General features: G+C 35.4%; 1 long non-coding RNA gene across 1 annotated transcript in view; it reads right to left on the bottom strand.

Annotated features, from left to right (window-relative positions):
• Positions 1-9,705, bottom strand: part of LOC136843127 (uncharacterized) — a 569,863-nt gene extending 560,158 nt beyond the window's left edge. Inside the window, exon 1 of the long non-coding RNA XR_010854456.1 lies at positions 8,806-9,705. This is a non-coding gene — a long non-coding RNA (uncharacterized lncRNA). The remainder of the gene's footprint in view (positions 1-8,805) is intronic.
• Positions 9,706-12,245: the final 2,540 nt, after the last annotated feature.

A 12,245-nucleotide genomic window follows, 5' to 3' on the forward strand; every position in this document is an offset into this window, starting at 1 on the left:
TTTTTATTTTCAACCTCGCCTTGTGTGAAGTAGAGAGAACCTCTTGAATTTCCTTTGATGTGAGAGAGTGCCTTTATTTACATAAACTCACGCATGGCAAATATAGAGAGAGAGAGAGAGAGAGAGAGAGAGAGAGAGAGAGAGAGAGAGAGAGAGAGAGAGAGAGAGAGAGATATGCCTATATATATATATATATATATATATATATATATATATATATATATATATATATATATTATATATATATATATATATTATATATATATATATATAACTTAGGTCTAACTTACACCTGTTTTTCTTACTCAGTGAACGCAGTCAACTAGATTTTATATAAGGTTTTAGCGGTTTGTTCAATATAATTATGATCTTTCGTCTCACTGATTATCTATGCCACAGAAACATTTGGATATTCTACTGAACCCTAAAATATAACCTGTTAATAAAAGTGGTAAGGTCAGAATACTAGCTTGAAATACTAAAGATATTAACTTATCAAAAATTTCCTTATATCTTCATAACAGCAAAAGACAAAACTCGTTAACTACAGTAGTTTGCTTTCAAACCTTAATCCCCGAACCCATTTTTTTTAAGAACTGGAGGTTCCTGAAATGTTAGAATTAATGGATACCTAACCACAATCAACTGAATTTAGTCGGGACGGAAGTTTTCAAGAGTGTTGTGGGCAGAGGATGCGTAAGTAGCTTCACTGAATCAAAAACAATAAACGTAAGTTATATTTATGGACAAGATAGGGTACTTTTTTGTCTTAACATTTTAGAGAACTTGGAACTGTAATATAAAATTTAGAACAAAGGCCAAGCGCTGGGACTTATACGGTCATTCAGCGTTGGAAATAATTGTTAAAAGAGAGTGGAAAGTAACGTGGAAGAAGGCGAACATGAACGGGGATACAGTATAATGAATAAAAGCGGTTACAGCTGGGGGCCGAGGGGACACTGCAAAGAAGCTTACGTAATGCTTACAGTGCACCGCGTCAAGTACACTGACGGCACTATCCTCCTACAGGGATTTGAGAGAACTCAAAATGTGCAGATGAAATAACGACAGAACTATCATAAATATCACTATGTTACAATTTTACCATTTACCTATCAAGGGGGAGAGGGTTTGAATTATATAACTTTATGCACAGGACCTGAATTCCACTGGATTATGTACAGAACAGTGAAAATTACCTTATATCTCTCATATAAATGTGCACGTAAAGAAAAGCATTTGAGAACTAATAACAGAACTATCGTAAATGCCTTTTAAAACTTGACAATTAGACACTGGTGAAGAAGGGAACATTTTCTATGTTCAACAGGCGATTTCGACAAAAATATGTTAAAGCAAAGCCAAAATCTGCTCTTATCAAAAGGCTTAAGTTCAGATCATGTTCAAGTTAAATTAACTTATCTTACATAATTCTTTAAATATATATATATATATATATATATATATATATATATATATATATATATATATAAATATATGTGTGTGTGTGTGTGTGTGTGTATATATGTATATGTATATATATATATATATATGTATATATATATATATATATATATATATATATATATATATATATATATATATATATATATATATATATATATATATATATATATATATATATATATTAGGCTACATATATATCAGGAACATCCAAACATGCGCTATAGACAACATTTTATTCTATAGGGACCTTTTGGCTTCAACACATTAAGCTGTTTTCAACCTTTATAGAGGGAAAACACCAAAAGATAAAATTAGAGACTAATAAAAAAAAAATCTTATTTTCACATGCATTTTCACTCTATTTGATTTCAGAATCTTATTTATTTTGCCAAGTGTTTGATTCAGGCTACCCTCTCTGGTCTTCCACTAAGTTTCAGTTCAAGAAAACTTACACTGATATCTCTGCCCTTAAATATTTGAAAGTGCCAAACTATATCCAATATTATTTTTGTTATTCTTGGAAGTATCTTGGGTCTCACCTCTCTGGATATATGATGCGTTCCGTTAAGTAATCTTTGTATATATATCTTGTAGTCTCTTGCTGATTAAAAAAAATAATCTGCGTATTCTCAATCTGTCAACAGTATAAATAATGAATATCATCGAATAAATGTACAATTTTCTCTTGATACGTTGACTGAAAAAAGGGTAAAACGTATTCCATTTTCCGAAGATTTGTCCAGCAAACTTCGTTCTCTCTCTCTCTCTCTCTCTCTCTCTCTCTCTCTCTCTCTCTCTCTCTCTCTCTCTCTCTCTCTCTTTATTTTTTCTTGCTAAAATACCACATGTTGAGTTTTTATTAAAACTTTAAATGTGGGTAAAAATTATAAAAACCAACGATAGTAATTTTCTTAAAAGCTTCAAGTCATAAATCACTAACTAATGTACCCATAATATTTAATGGCAAAAAATGTAAACATCAACTATGCATAACTGGAAGACTATACTATTTCTTGAGCACATTTAAATGAAATATCATTATGCAACTTTAAATATAATACAAATTATATTCACTATTTGCCTTTTGTGTCTGCAGTTTTTCCTTAATGTAATGTGGTTATGTAAAACTATTCAGCTTTCTAATGAAATCTGCCTCCTCGTGTTGAAATTAACTCTGCGCCGATCAGTTAAAGCAACCCTTTTCCAGTATTTCATCATATTATGTGAACTGATCACGTAAACTGAGATCTTCGGAGATAGCAAACCCCAAGAGCATATGCTTGTAAATCCTAGCAGCAGCTAAACTTTGACACGACTATTCAACTGTCTGAAAGCTAATTAGAACCAAAGGCATCGGAGGTAAAGTTCAATAGACCAAACTCAATTATAAGCCAAGCCTGTTTACATTCAAGTTAACTCAAGTTGTCTGCTATTGAATAACCAGGAATAAAGCTGCAACTGCCCATGTCAACAAGAACGATATACGTAATTATTCAGTCTTCCTCAGTAACAGGATTGTAGAAGTGTTCGAATGCATGTTCTGCAATACAACTGAGAGCAAAGAAGCAAAATACGATTTCAGAATATCTGATGCTATCTTTGTTTCTCGACCACGTATCTGACGTAGAGGAAACATCTCTGTCTCCGCCCCCTCCCTCCCCCCCCCGGCCCACACACAGACACACACATATACACACACACACACACACACATATATGTGTGTGTGTATATGTATGTGTGTGCGTGTGTGTTAAAGACGGTAACATCTGATACTAAGAATTTAAGAATTCCTAATAAATAAAAGAAAAGGAGAGGCGGAGACCAAAGTGTCTTCACAATAAGCATTTTTGGTAATGCACAGTAATAATTTTTTTTAATGCAAGAGTTTCTAATTGGTAGGCAAATAAGTGATATGGAGTTCTAGTAGTGTTCACGTTTTGAGTAATAAGATGCAATTAATCATCTAGCATGCATCTATAATAGTCAGTATATCTCTTTATATACTCTAAGACCTTGTTCATATTGATTAACATTTCTCTATATTCAGGAGCCTTCTGACTTCAGAAGCACGGAACAGATCATTCGTTTTCAGAAGTTCAGTATTAAACTCTTCTGAGCAGGAAAACCCACATAGTCGATGAAAAGAATGTATTTTACAGAACGTTGTGAAACATTGCGCCCCTCTTTAGTGTGGAAAATAATGAAACAAGTACGGTAAGCCACATAAAAGAAAATTAGCGTACATAAAACGTACGCTGATTAACATAGGCTACTGGCGTGGAACTAACTGCCAAGAATATAACCAACTTGCAACAATTCTACAATAGTCAAAGACAAACCAATCATTTAAGTACTAGTTAACAAAGACTAAGATGCATACGCAATAGAACTTGGAGTCTTTAAGCGCTTCTTCAATTTGAAATGACCTCGTGACGTGTTTACAGTAAAAAAAAAAAAAAATAAATAAAATAAAATCAGTAATCAAGGATGATTCAGCTACTCTCATTTTAAGATATCGCTTTGCATAAATACCTTTTAAGCACCAAGGCATTCACTGAATAATATGATCGTGGTAATTTTGATGCTGAAAAGGACGTTTGACATATTACAGGTTATCCCACCATGCTTGTGTTCATCTACTCCGGTGACGCCCTGTAAGACATTGCATGGTGCTACCTGATAAACACATGCCATCTCCTCTACTATGGAATGGAATATAGAATTTAGGTCAAAGCGCTGGAACCTATGAGGTCATTCAGCGTCGAAAGGGACATTTGAGAGTAGAAAGGTTTGAAATGTGTAACAGGAGGAAAACCTAGCAGTTGCAGTGTGAAACGCCTGATAGGAGAGGGTGGAAAGAAAGATGGAAGAAAGGAAATATGAAGGGAGGTGCAGTAAAAGGAACAAAAGGAGTTGCAGCTAGAGACCGAAGGGACATTGCAAAGAACCTCAAGTAATGCCCACAGTGTACCACGTGAGGTGCACTGACGACAATAACCTCCTACGGAGACTTTTTTTTCCAGTTAGTAGTACAATTACTGGCAGTTAAAAGCATCCCAATAGTCATACAGACTTTTATCCCTCTTTACAGTTCGTCCTAGCTGAAACCCCACGCACGTTGGTTCGAATCCTCCCACGGAAAGTGGAAGTTTGTGCGTTCATTCCCCCACTCAGGTTAAGGCTTGTTGTCATAAGCATATTATAAAAGTGTGAGGAAATCGAACGGACAAGAGGTCATTGTCTATTAAAAAAAGAAAGAAAGGATATATGTGTATGCATATATATATTTCATATCTATAAAAAAAGAAAGAAAGGATATATGTGTATGCATATATATATATATATATATATATATATATATATATATATATATATATATATATATATACATATATGTATATATAAATATATATATGTATATATATAATATATATATATAGCCTATATGTATATATATATACAGTATATATATATATATATATATATATATATATATATATATACTGGATAGCTCCAGAAATGAAGCAAGACAGTTATCACAGCCAGATTCATCCTTCAACACTCTTTGTATTTCCTGTATAAACTTCCACTACCTTTCTTTGCTGCTGACTGGTAATAGCATGAAAATGCTCAGATGTTTATCAGTCTCTATTTCTCTTCAAAATCTCATCACAATCTTCTTTTAATAGTGACACACGCATTGATAATATGCACTGACTAATATATATTAATCTTCCGCCAATGAATATCAATTGGACACGTACAACTTTTTTTACCAAGGGATAAAATTTGTACTATGTGTAGAACTAATTAGTTAAATATATGCAGAATTATAATATAAAGCATCTTTACATCAATTCACTTCTTTTTTAGTTTGGAAAGCTTTGATGGATATATCCAGATACATTCGTCATGAAAATCAAATAAAAGAATGATTAAATTCATAGCAGATTCACTGTGCAGATCTGTTAATATTTACCGTTACAGCATATCAACTTTAATATGAACGAAAGAAATTGTATTAGTTCAGCACTCTTTTTGAACACTTACGTTTTAATGAAGGTTTTAGATCAGACGTATAGCCTATTTTCAATAGAGGATTAAAGTTGGTTACTGTAGGCTATGTAAATTATCAGGAAAACAATTAAAAGCTCTGTTCACAAAAACTGAGCAAGGGAACATCCTGACCCCTGTTCATATTATTATTATTATTATTATTATTATTATTATTATTATTATTATTATTATTATCGTAGAAACTGATTTCTCGTATATTCTCAATCCTCGTCTGGCACAGGTCGTTACTGAAGTTAATGAGAAGTGAAGGTATATGAACTGTACAAAAGATAAACATATGCAGACATACCCTCAACGTCTAAACGTCAGCAAGTAACCGTTAATTAACCAAGTTCACCGACAATTATGCATAACTAGATCATTCAAATTATCAGGAAATAATAATGCCAAATATACTGTATATCTCTTAAAACGATAATGAATATATTCATATTTGAACAGTGCGTCAGATTCCGTTATTATTTATTCGAGTCGTTAAGTTCGATTAATGGTAGACTTCAAGGATGCCATAGATGTCGTATTATTGCTTTTTTAGAGTTCTGTAAAAGAAAACTATTGAGATGGCTACTTGTCTGCCCGTCAACACTTTTCTGTCCGCCCTTATATCTTAAAAACTACTGAGGCTAGAGGGCTGCAAATTGGTATGTTGATCATCCTACCTCCAATCATCAAACATACAAAATTGCAGCCCTCTAGCCTCAGTAGTTTTTATTTTATTTAAGGTTAAAGTTAGCCATCATCGTGAGTCTGTCACCGCTATAGGTGCCAACAGCACATACCACCACCGGGCCGTGGCTGAAAGTTTCATGGGCCGCGGCTGAGAGTTTCATAGGCCGTGGCTGAGAGTTTCATACAGCATTAAACGCAGTGCCTAAAACTCGATTGCGCCGAAGAAACTTCGGCGCATTCTCTACTTGTTTAAGAATGACATTGCATTGCATCTACATTTTTGCAACAGTAAAGAAGGAACACACTTGCAAAGCGTAGGTAGCTGACAGATGTCAAACTACAACGTTAAACTAACACAAGTGAGATAACATGTAGTAGATGCACAAACTGTTTGTGCAAATGGAAATAAAGACATGAAACTTAATATAAATACGAGCCTACAAATAATCATCATTATATAAATTGGAACCCAAATCGCCCCAACCTCCCGTGGGAACTCCTAAAACTATAAGATTCTGCCCGTTGTCAACCCCGAGAAACATCCCTTGCATTAAAAAAAAAAAAAACGATAAATCTGCGATGGTTTTCGTTAAAAAAAATTGATTTGCAAGAATTCATACCTGTCACACACTGACAGACAGACAGACAGACACACACAGACATTATATATATATACTGTATATATCAGTCGGCAAGCTGGAAATATTAAAATGTCAAAATTGTCCACCGCCACTGTTAAGTTGATTTGCAAGTTTATACAAAATTTCTTACTCTTGCAAAGGTAAATGTTTAAGTTTTAGACCCTTGGAGTCTTTAAGAACCACATGCCATACCGACATCAGTGTGCTTTTACAGCTTTTAAACAGATTCGCAAGCATTGTGACAAATGTAGCAATAATATATACTTCAATACGGTTGTCGTCGCGTACACTCGGCAAGGATACAGTCTTCATTAGATTTCGTTCATCGAATTTTAATTTTTTTCTCACAGAAAACACAAAATCTCGGTAAATTTACTCTAGAATATGCAAATACAATGCAAATTATATCATATATGTTAAATCTGCAAAACAAAAACGTTCAGATACTTAAAAACACCATGTATGTCCGAAGTAATCAGAATTTCTCAGATGACTTCGTTCATAGGGATCTAAAAGATAGTGTGTGGATATCTCGGTGTAGTACTGTTAATCAGAACGGCAATATTTACTCGTTTTCCGTTATGAACGGGCTTATTATTGCATCATCATACGAGGTAATGATAATTTCTTCAATTTTTACACATTCATAATTGTATTTCACGGTGTTAAAAGTCAGCTGGACTTAATGGCAGTAAATGTTGTGACAGCTAGGGTAGGTTGACCAAATCTATTTAAATCCGTAATAGCGTTCTCTATGATGTGAGGAGCACTTCGGCGGGAAAACACAGGTAACTGGATGTTTCTTGACGTTGCCATAGTTTCTCTCTCTCTCTCTCTCTCTCTCTCTCTCTCTCTCTCTCTCTCTCTCTCTCTCTCATTGCTAAAACATACTATACAAATATAGTATCGCTCAATCTCTAAAAAAAAAAATAATGAAATGAGTAGCTCTACATTACGTATAGGCCTAGGCTTACACACACAGCAACTCTCTCTCTCTCTCTCTCTCTCTCTCTCTCTCTCTCTCTCTCTCTCTCATTTGTGTAAGGTTATTTGGTAGGTTATGTCGAAAAATGCTTATTTTGTTCAGAACTGTCGCTGCAAATTACAACTTGAACGAATACTGTAAAGCTTACTACTGCATTTACTGTAAGTATTAATGATTTCAGAACCGTAGAATATAATTGAAAGTTATATAGGAGGTCAAGCAAAACACAAACACAATAAGACTGAAGCTCCTCCCCCTTTAAAGTTGCCAGATGTCACATTATTGACCAATATATGTCCGAAGATTTAAAAAAAACTGTATCCTAACTTTCCTTGCCGAGGAAAACTTAAACTTAAACATTTAACATTTACCTTTGCAAGAGTAAGAAATGATGCGTACAGCGCTAAAACCCGCACTCACCACATTTTAAAAAATAGAGAAAAAAAGGGCCTTTAAATCTTTAAATTTAAAAAGGCCATAACTCTTTTATTTTTCAAGATATTTTCTTCAGGTTTGAATTTTTAGATTGTTTAGGACCCCAGAAATATGATGCTATATATGAAAAAAATTAGACTGTGCACAATTTGATTGACTGATTGATTGTATGACTGATTGTAAAATTGATGAACAAAATTAATGCTGAAGTTTACAAAAGTACAGATTATTGCTGTAAGACCCTCATAAAAGCACATGATTATTGTTTATTTGTATTATTAATCCCCAGGAATGACCAAGAACATGATTGATAGTATGACTGATTGCGTGAAGTATGATTGATCACATGATTGGTGAACAAAATTATTAATGCTAAAGTTAACAAAAGTACGGATTATTGCTATAAGACCCTTATAAAAGCACATGATTATTGTTTATTTGTATTATTAATACCCCAGGAATGACCAAGAACACGATTGATGGTATGACTGATAATGATAACATGGCATGCAAAAGAATGTTAACACTTACATTCAGCCACGAAGTGAAGAGCAGGCAATAGAACATTCAAGATTATTCCGTTAGCCATTATTCTTGAGAATGCAGGTGGTCGTCAACAGAGGGTCCAATGTGGGGAGGAGAGGGGGGGGGGAGCAAGGGTAGGAAGATTAATTGAGCCTGATCCGCCTGACAGGTTCATAATCCCCCCCGGTTGTGGAATCATTTTCATCCTCAAAGCCACATTCATCAGGCTGTTCCTGCCCTAGCCCCACTACACCAGCCTCCGAAGTAATTTCTTCAAATCCTTTATCTTCGCGGGCTGCAAAGCAATAACTACCAGGTACTTCTGGGGTAGAACAACAGCACTGAGGTCCAGGTCTCCTGTCTTTTTGGGCCTTCCTCGTCCAATGCGTCCCTTTTCTAAGGGGACTATTCGTCTGAGTTACTGTCATCAAAACTGTAGCCATACTTCAACCTGTATGAAGAATGCTCCTTGACTGATAGGACAATTTGGGAGGCCTTCTTATACAAACCGATTGGTCTCCAAATTACATAACTTTCCAGAATCTTGATGTCCTTTCATGAGGCGGCCATAACAATCTGGAGTCTCTATCTCTGGCTGTCGGAAATTCTTCGCAAGGACTCCCATTGACCGATCACAAGGCAGTTATGAGTGGCCAATCACCATGAAAATCAGCTCTGCCCTCCTCAATCGGACCATGTTACGGTAGAAAAAGCCGATACCATGGCTATTATCACTCGATGTTGTAGGCTGAGGGTTATCTATCTGATCACGACCATTAGTAGACATTGCCGATAGAAATAAAAAAACACACACACACACTGGGCACTGATAATCACTTCAAAATAACGAAAAATATTACGAGTTATATCTTAGCCGCTTAGCACTCCCGCCACACTCGAATGTTTGTGTACAAGACGAAGGAGCAATGGCTGCCACTCGCTCCGTGTTAGCGGAGTTTTCAAAAGGCGCATTAGATGGGTTTTCTTTATTTTATTATTAAAATAACTAATATTAATTATTTTTAAAACTATAATTAAATTGTAATAATACAGTAAATAATACGAAAAATTTTTTTAAAAATTACGTATTTATATTGTGAAAGATTGCGCTTGGCAGCCCTGCTGGAGCAGTCAGCTGACGTGTGGGTGAGTGGTGAGTGCTGGGTTTAGTTCCAAACATCGTGGCAAGTTGCATGGCTCGGTACTTACGGGTGAAAACCAATGTCCATATAAAGCAAAATTGAACCTTATTCTCATCATCGAAATATGCACTCACTTATACCATTCGAAAGAGGAAATGAAGGGGATTCCAGCTGCATGATAAAATGCATTTCTCAAATTTGTGGCGATGGGGTTTTAGCGGTGGACGCCTCAAATTTTGTATAAACTTGTAAATCAACTTAACAGTGGCGGTGAACAATTTTGACATTTTAATTACTTCCAGCTTGCTGACTGATACGTGTAATGTTTATAACCATCTCTCTGTATGAAAATGGTCTAGTCACTCAAAAATGTTTTGCAACCTACTTCAAAACTTTTCGGAAGACAGCTTGTATTAGTGACATCTGGCGCTATTTGGCAACTCCGTCGTAAGCGCATGAAACAAGCAGGGACACGACTGGTGCGTCAGAGAAATTACTTCCCGTTTCCCTTTAAACGTTTTTATTTCTCTCATTCATCCATTATAGCTCCGTTATTTCTCTCTTCATCGTTATTATAATTTCTTTATTTAATCATTCATTCTCTCTCTTTCTCTCTGCCGCTGGGTTTTACCTGATTTTCTCCCTATACTTTTCCATTGCGTTATTTATCCATGAAGAAGAAAGTCTCTTAATTTACTCCCATGGATGACTAATTATAGTGTTTCATTTGACTCTTTTGCCCTACTATTATGAGTGAAATTTTATAAAATGTTTCATTATTTTTCGTAATACGGATTTTTCACTCACCATTCTTTTTTATATTGTTAACTGTATGATTAATAACCAAAATCGAAAGAAAAGCACATTTCCGTGTATGTATAAAACGAATTAATTATTGTTAGATGAACGAAAACTTCTGGAACACGCTGCAAAACATTTTTGAGTGACTTTACCTCAATGTCTCTTTCTAACAATTGCCAGACCATAGATATTACATGCTCTCCTGCTTTCTCTCGTCTTGAAAGCACTTCTCGCGAGTGTTTGGCATCACGTATTCTGGTATTTAAATATTTTGCGGTGACGCCAATATAAGGATTTATTTTAAAGATAATTATGTGAATAATTTCAATTAATTTGTGAGGCAACAGTTAAATTAATGCACAAAAGCGACATAGTGGTACTCGTAAATACTCGTATACTGACTCCATATGATGTGCCTGTGATTTTCTGCGGGAAAGAATATTCGATTTACAAGAGGATTTATAGTGGAGCATATATATATATATATATATATATATATATATATATATATATATATATATATATATATATATATATATATAAATATAAAATGTGGCAGAATCGCCTCTACCCGATAAAATCGCATATATCAACACCTTTACAAGGTATACTGACCTCCCTTCTATATATCTTGCACCTTTACTGAGCCCCTCCCCAATATGCAAGTTCCCGCAAGTGTTAATCTCTACGGGCAGTTCCTGCCATCATGTAGAGGAGACACAAAGAAGAATTGCCTCGATAAACGCACAAATCACATACCTCATCGCCTTTACTGACAACCTCTTCCAATACCCACCCTCCCTCCAGCGTTAATATCTACGTGAAATTCGCGTCCTCGTATAGCGTAGATGTAATGGAGAAGAATCGCCTCTACTCGAAGAGATAGCATCCCAGATCTCATTTACCGACCCTTTCTTCCCTTACACCATTATTACTCTATATACGTGAAATTTACACCCTTGTATCGAGTCGATATAATGGAACAAAAATGCCTCCACCCACAGAATTCGCGATCCAGATCAATTTTACTGATCCGCCGCTCCTTTTTCCTATCACCCTCCAGTGCTAATCCCTACGGGAAATTCACGTCATCGTATAGAATAAAGTTAAGTATACCTTAGTTTTACCAGACCACTGAGCTGATTAACAGCTCTCCTAGGGCTGGCCCGAAGGATTAGACTTATTTTACGTGGCTTAGAACCAATTGGTTACTTAGCAACTGGACCTACAGCTTATTGTGGAATCCGAACCACATTATAGCGAGAAATAAATTTCTGTCACCAGAAATAAATTCCTCTAACTCTTCATCAGCCGGCCGGAGACTCGTACTCGGGCCTAGCGAGTGCTAGTCCACAGCTCTACCGACTCGTCCAACGAAGAGCTATCTTACAGAGTAGATACAATGGAATAGAATCGCCTTCACACGACAAAATTGCATCGCACATCGCCTCTACTGAACCCCTCCTCCAATTTCCAGTCTCCTTCTAGCGTTAATCAGTAAAT

The sequence above is a fragment of the Macrobrachium rosenbergii genome, chromosome 11 (genome assembly GCF_040412425.1).
Source record: "Macrobrachium rosenbergii isolate ZJJX-2024 chromosome 11, ASM4041242v1, whole genome shotgun sequence".
In the NCBI taxonomy this organism is placed as follows: domain Eukaryota; kingdom Metazoa; phylum Arthropoda; class Malacostraca; order Decapoda; family Palaemonidae; genus Macrobrachium; species Macrobrachium rosenbergii.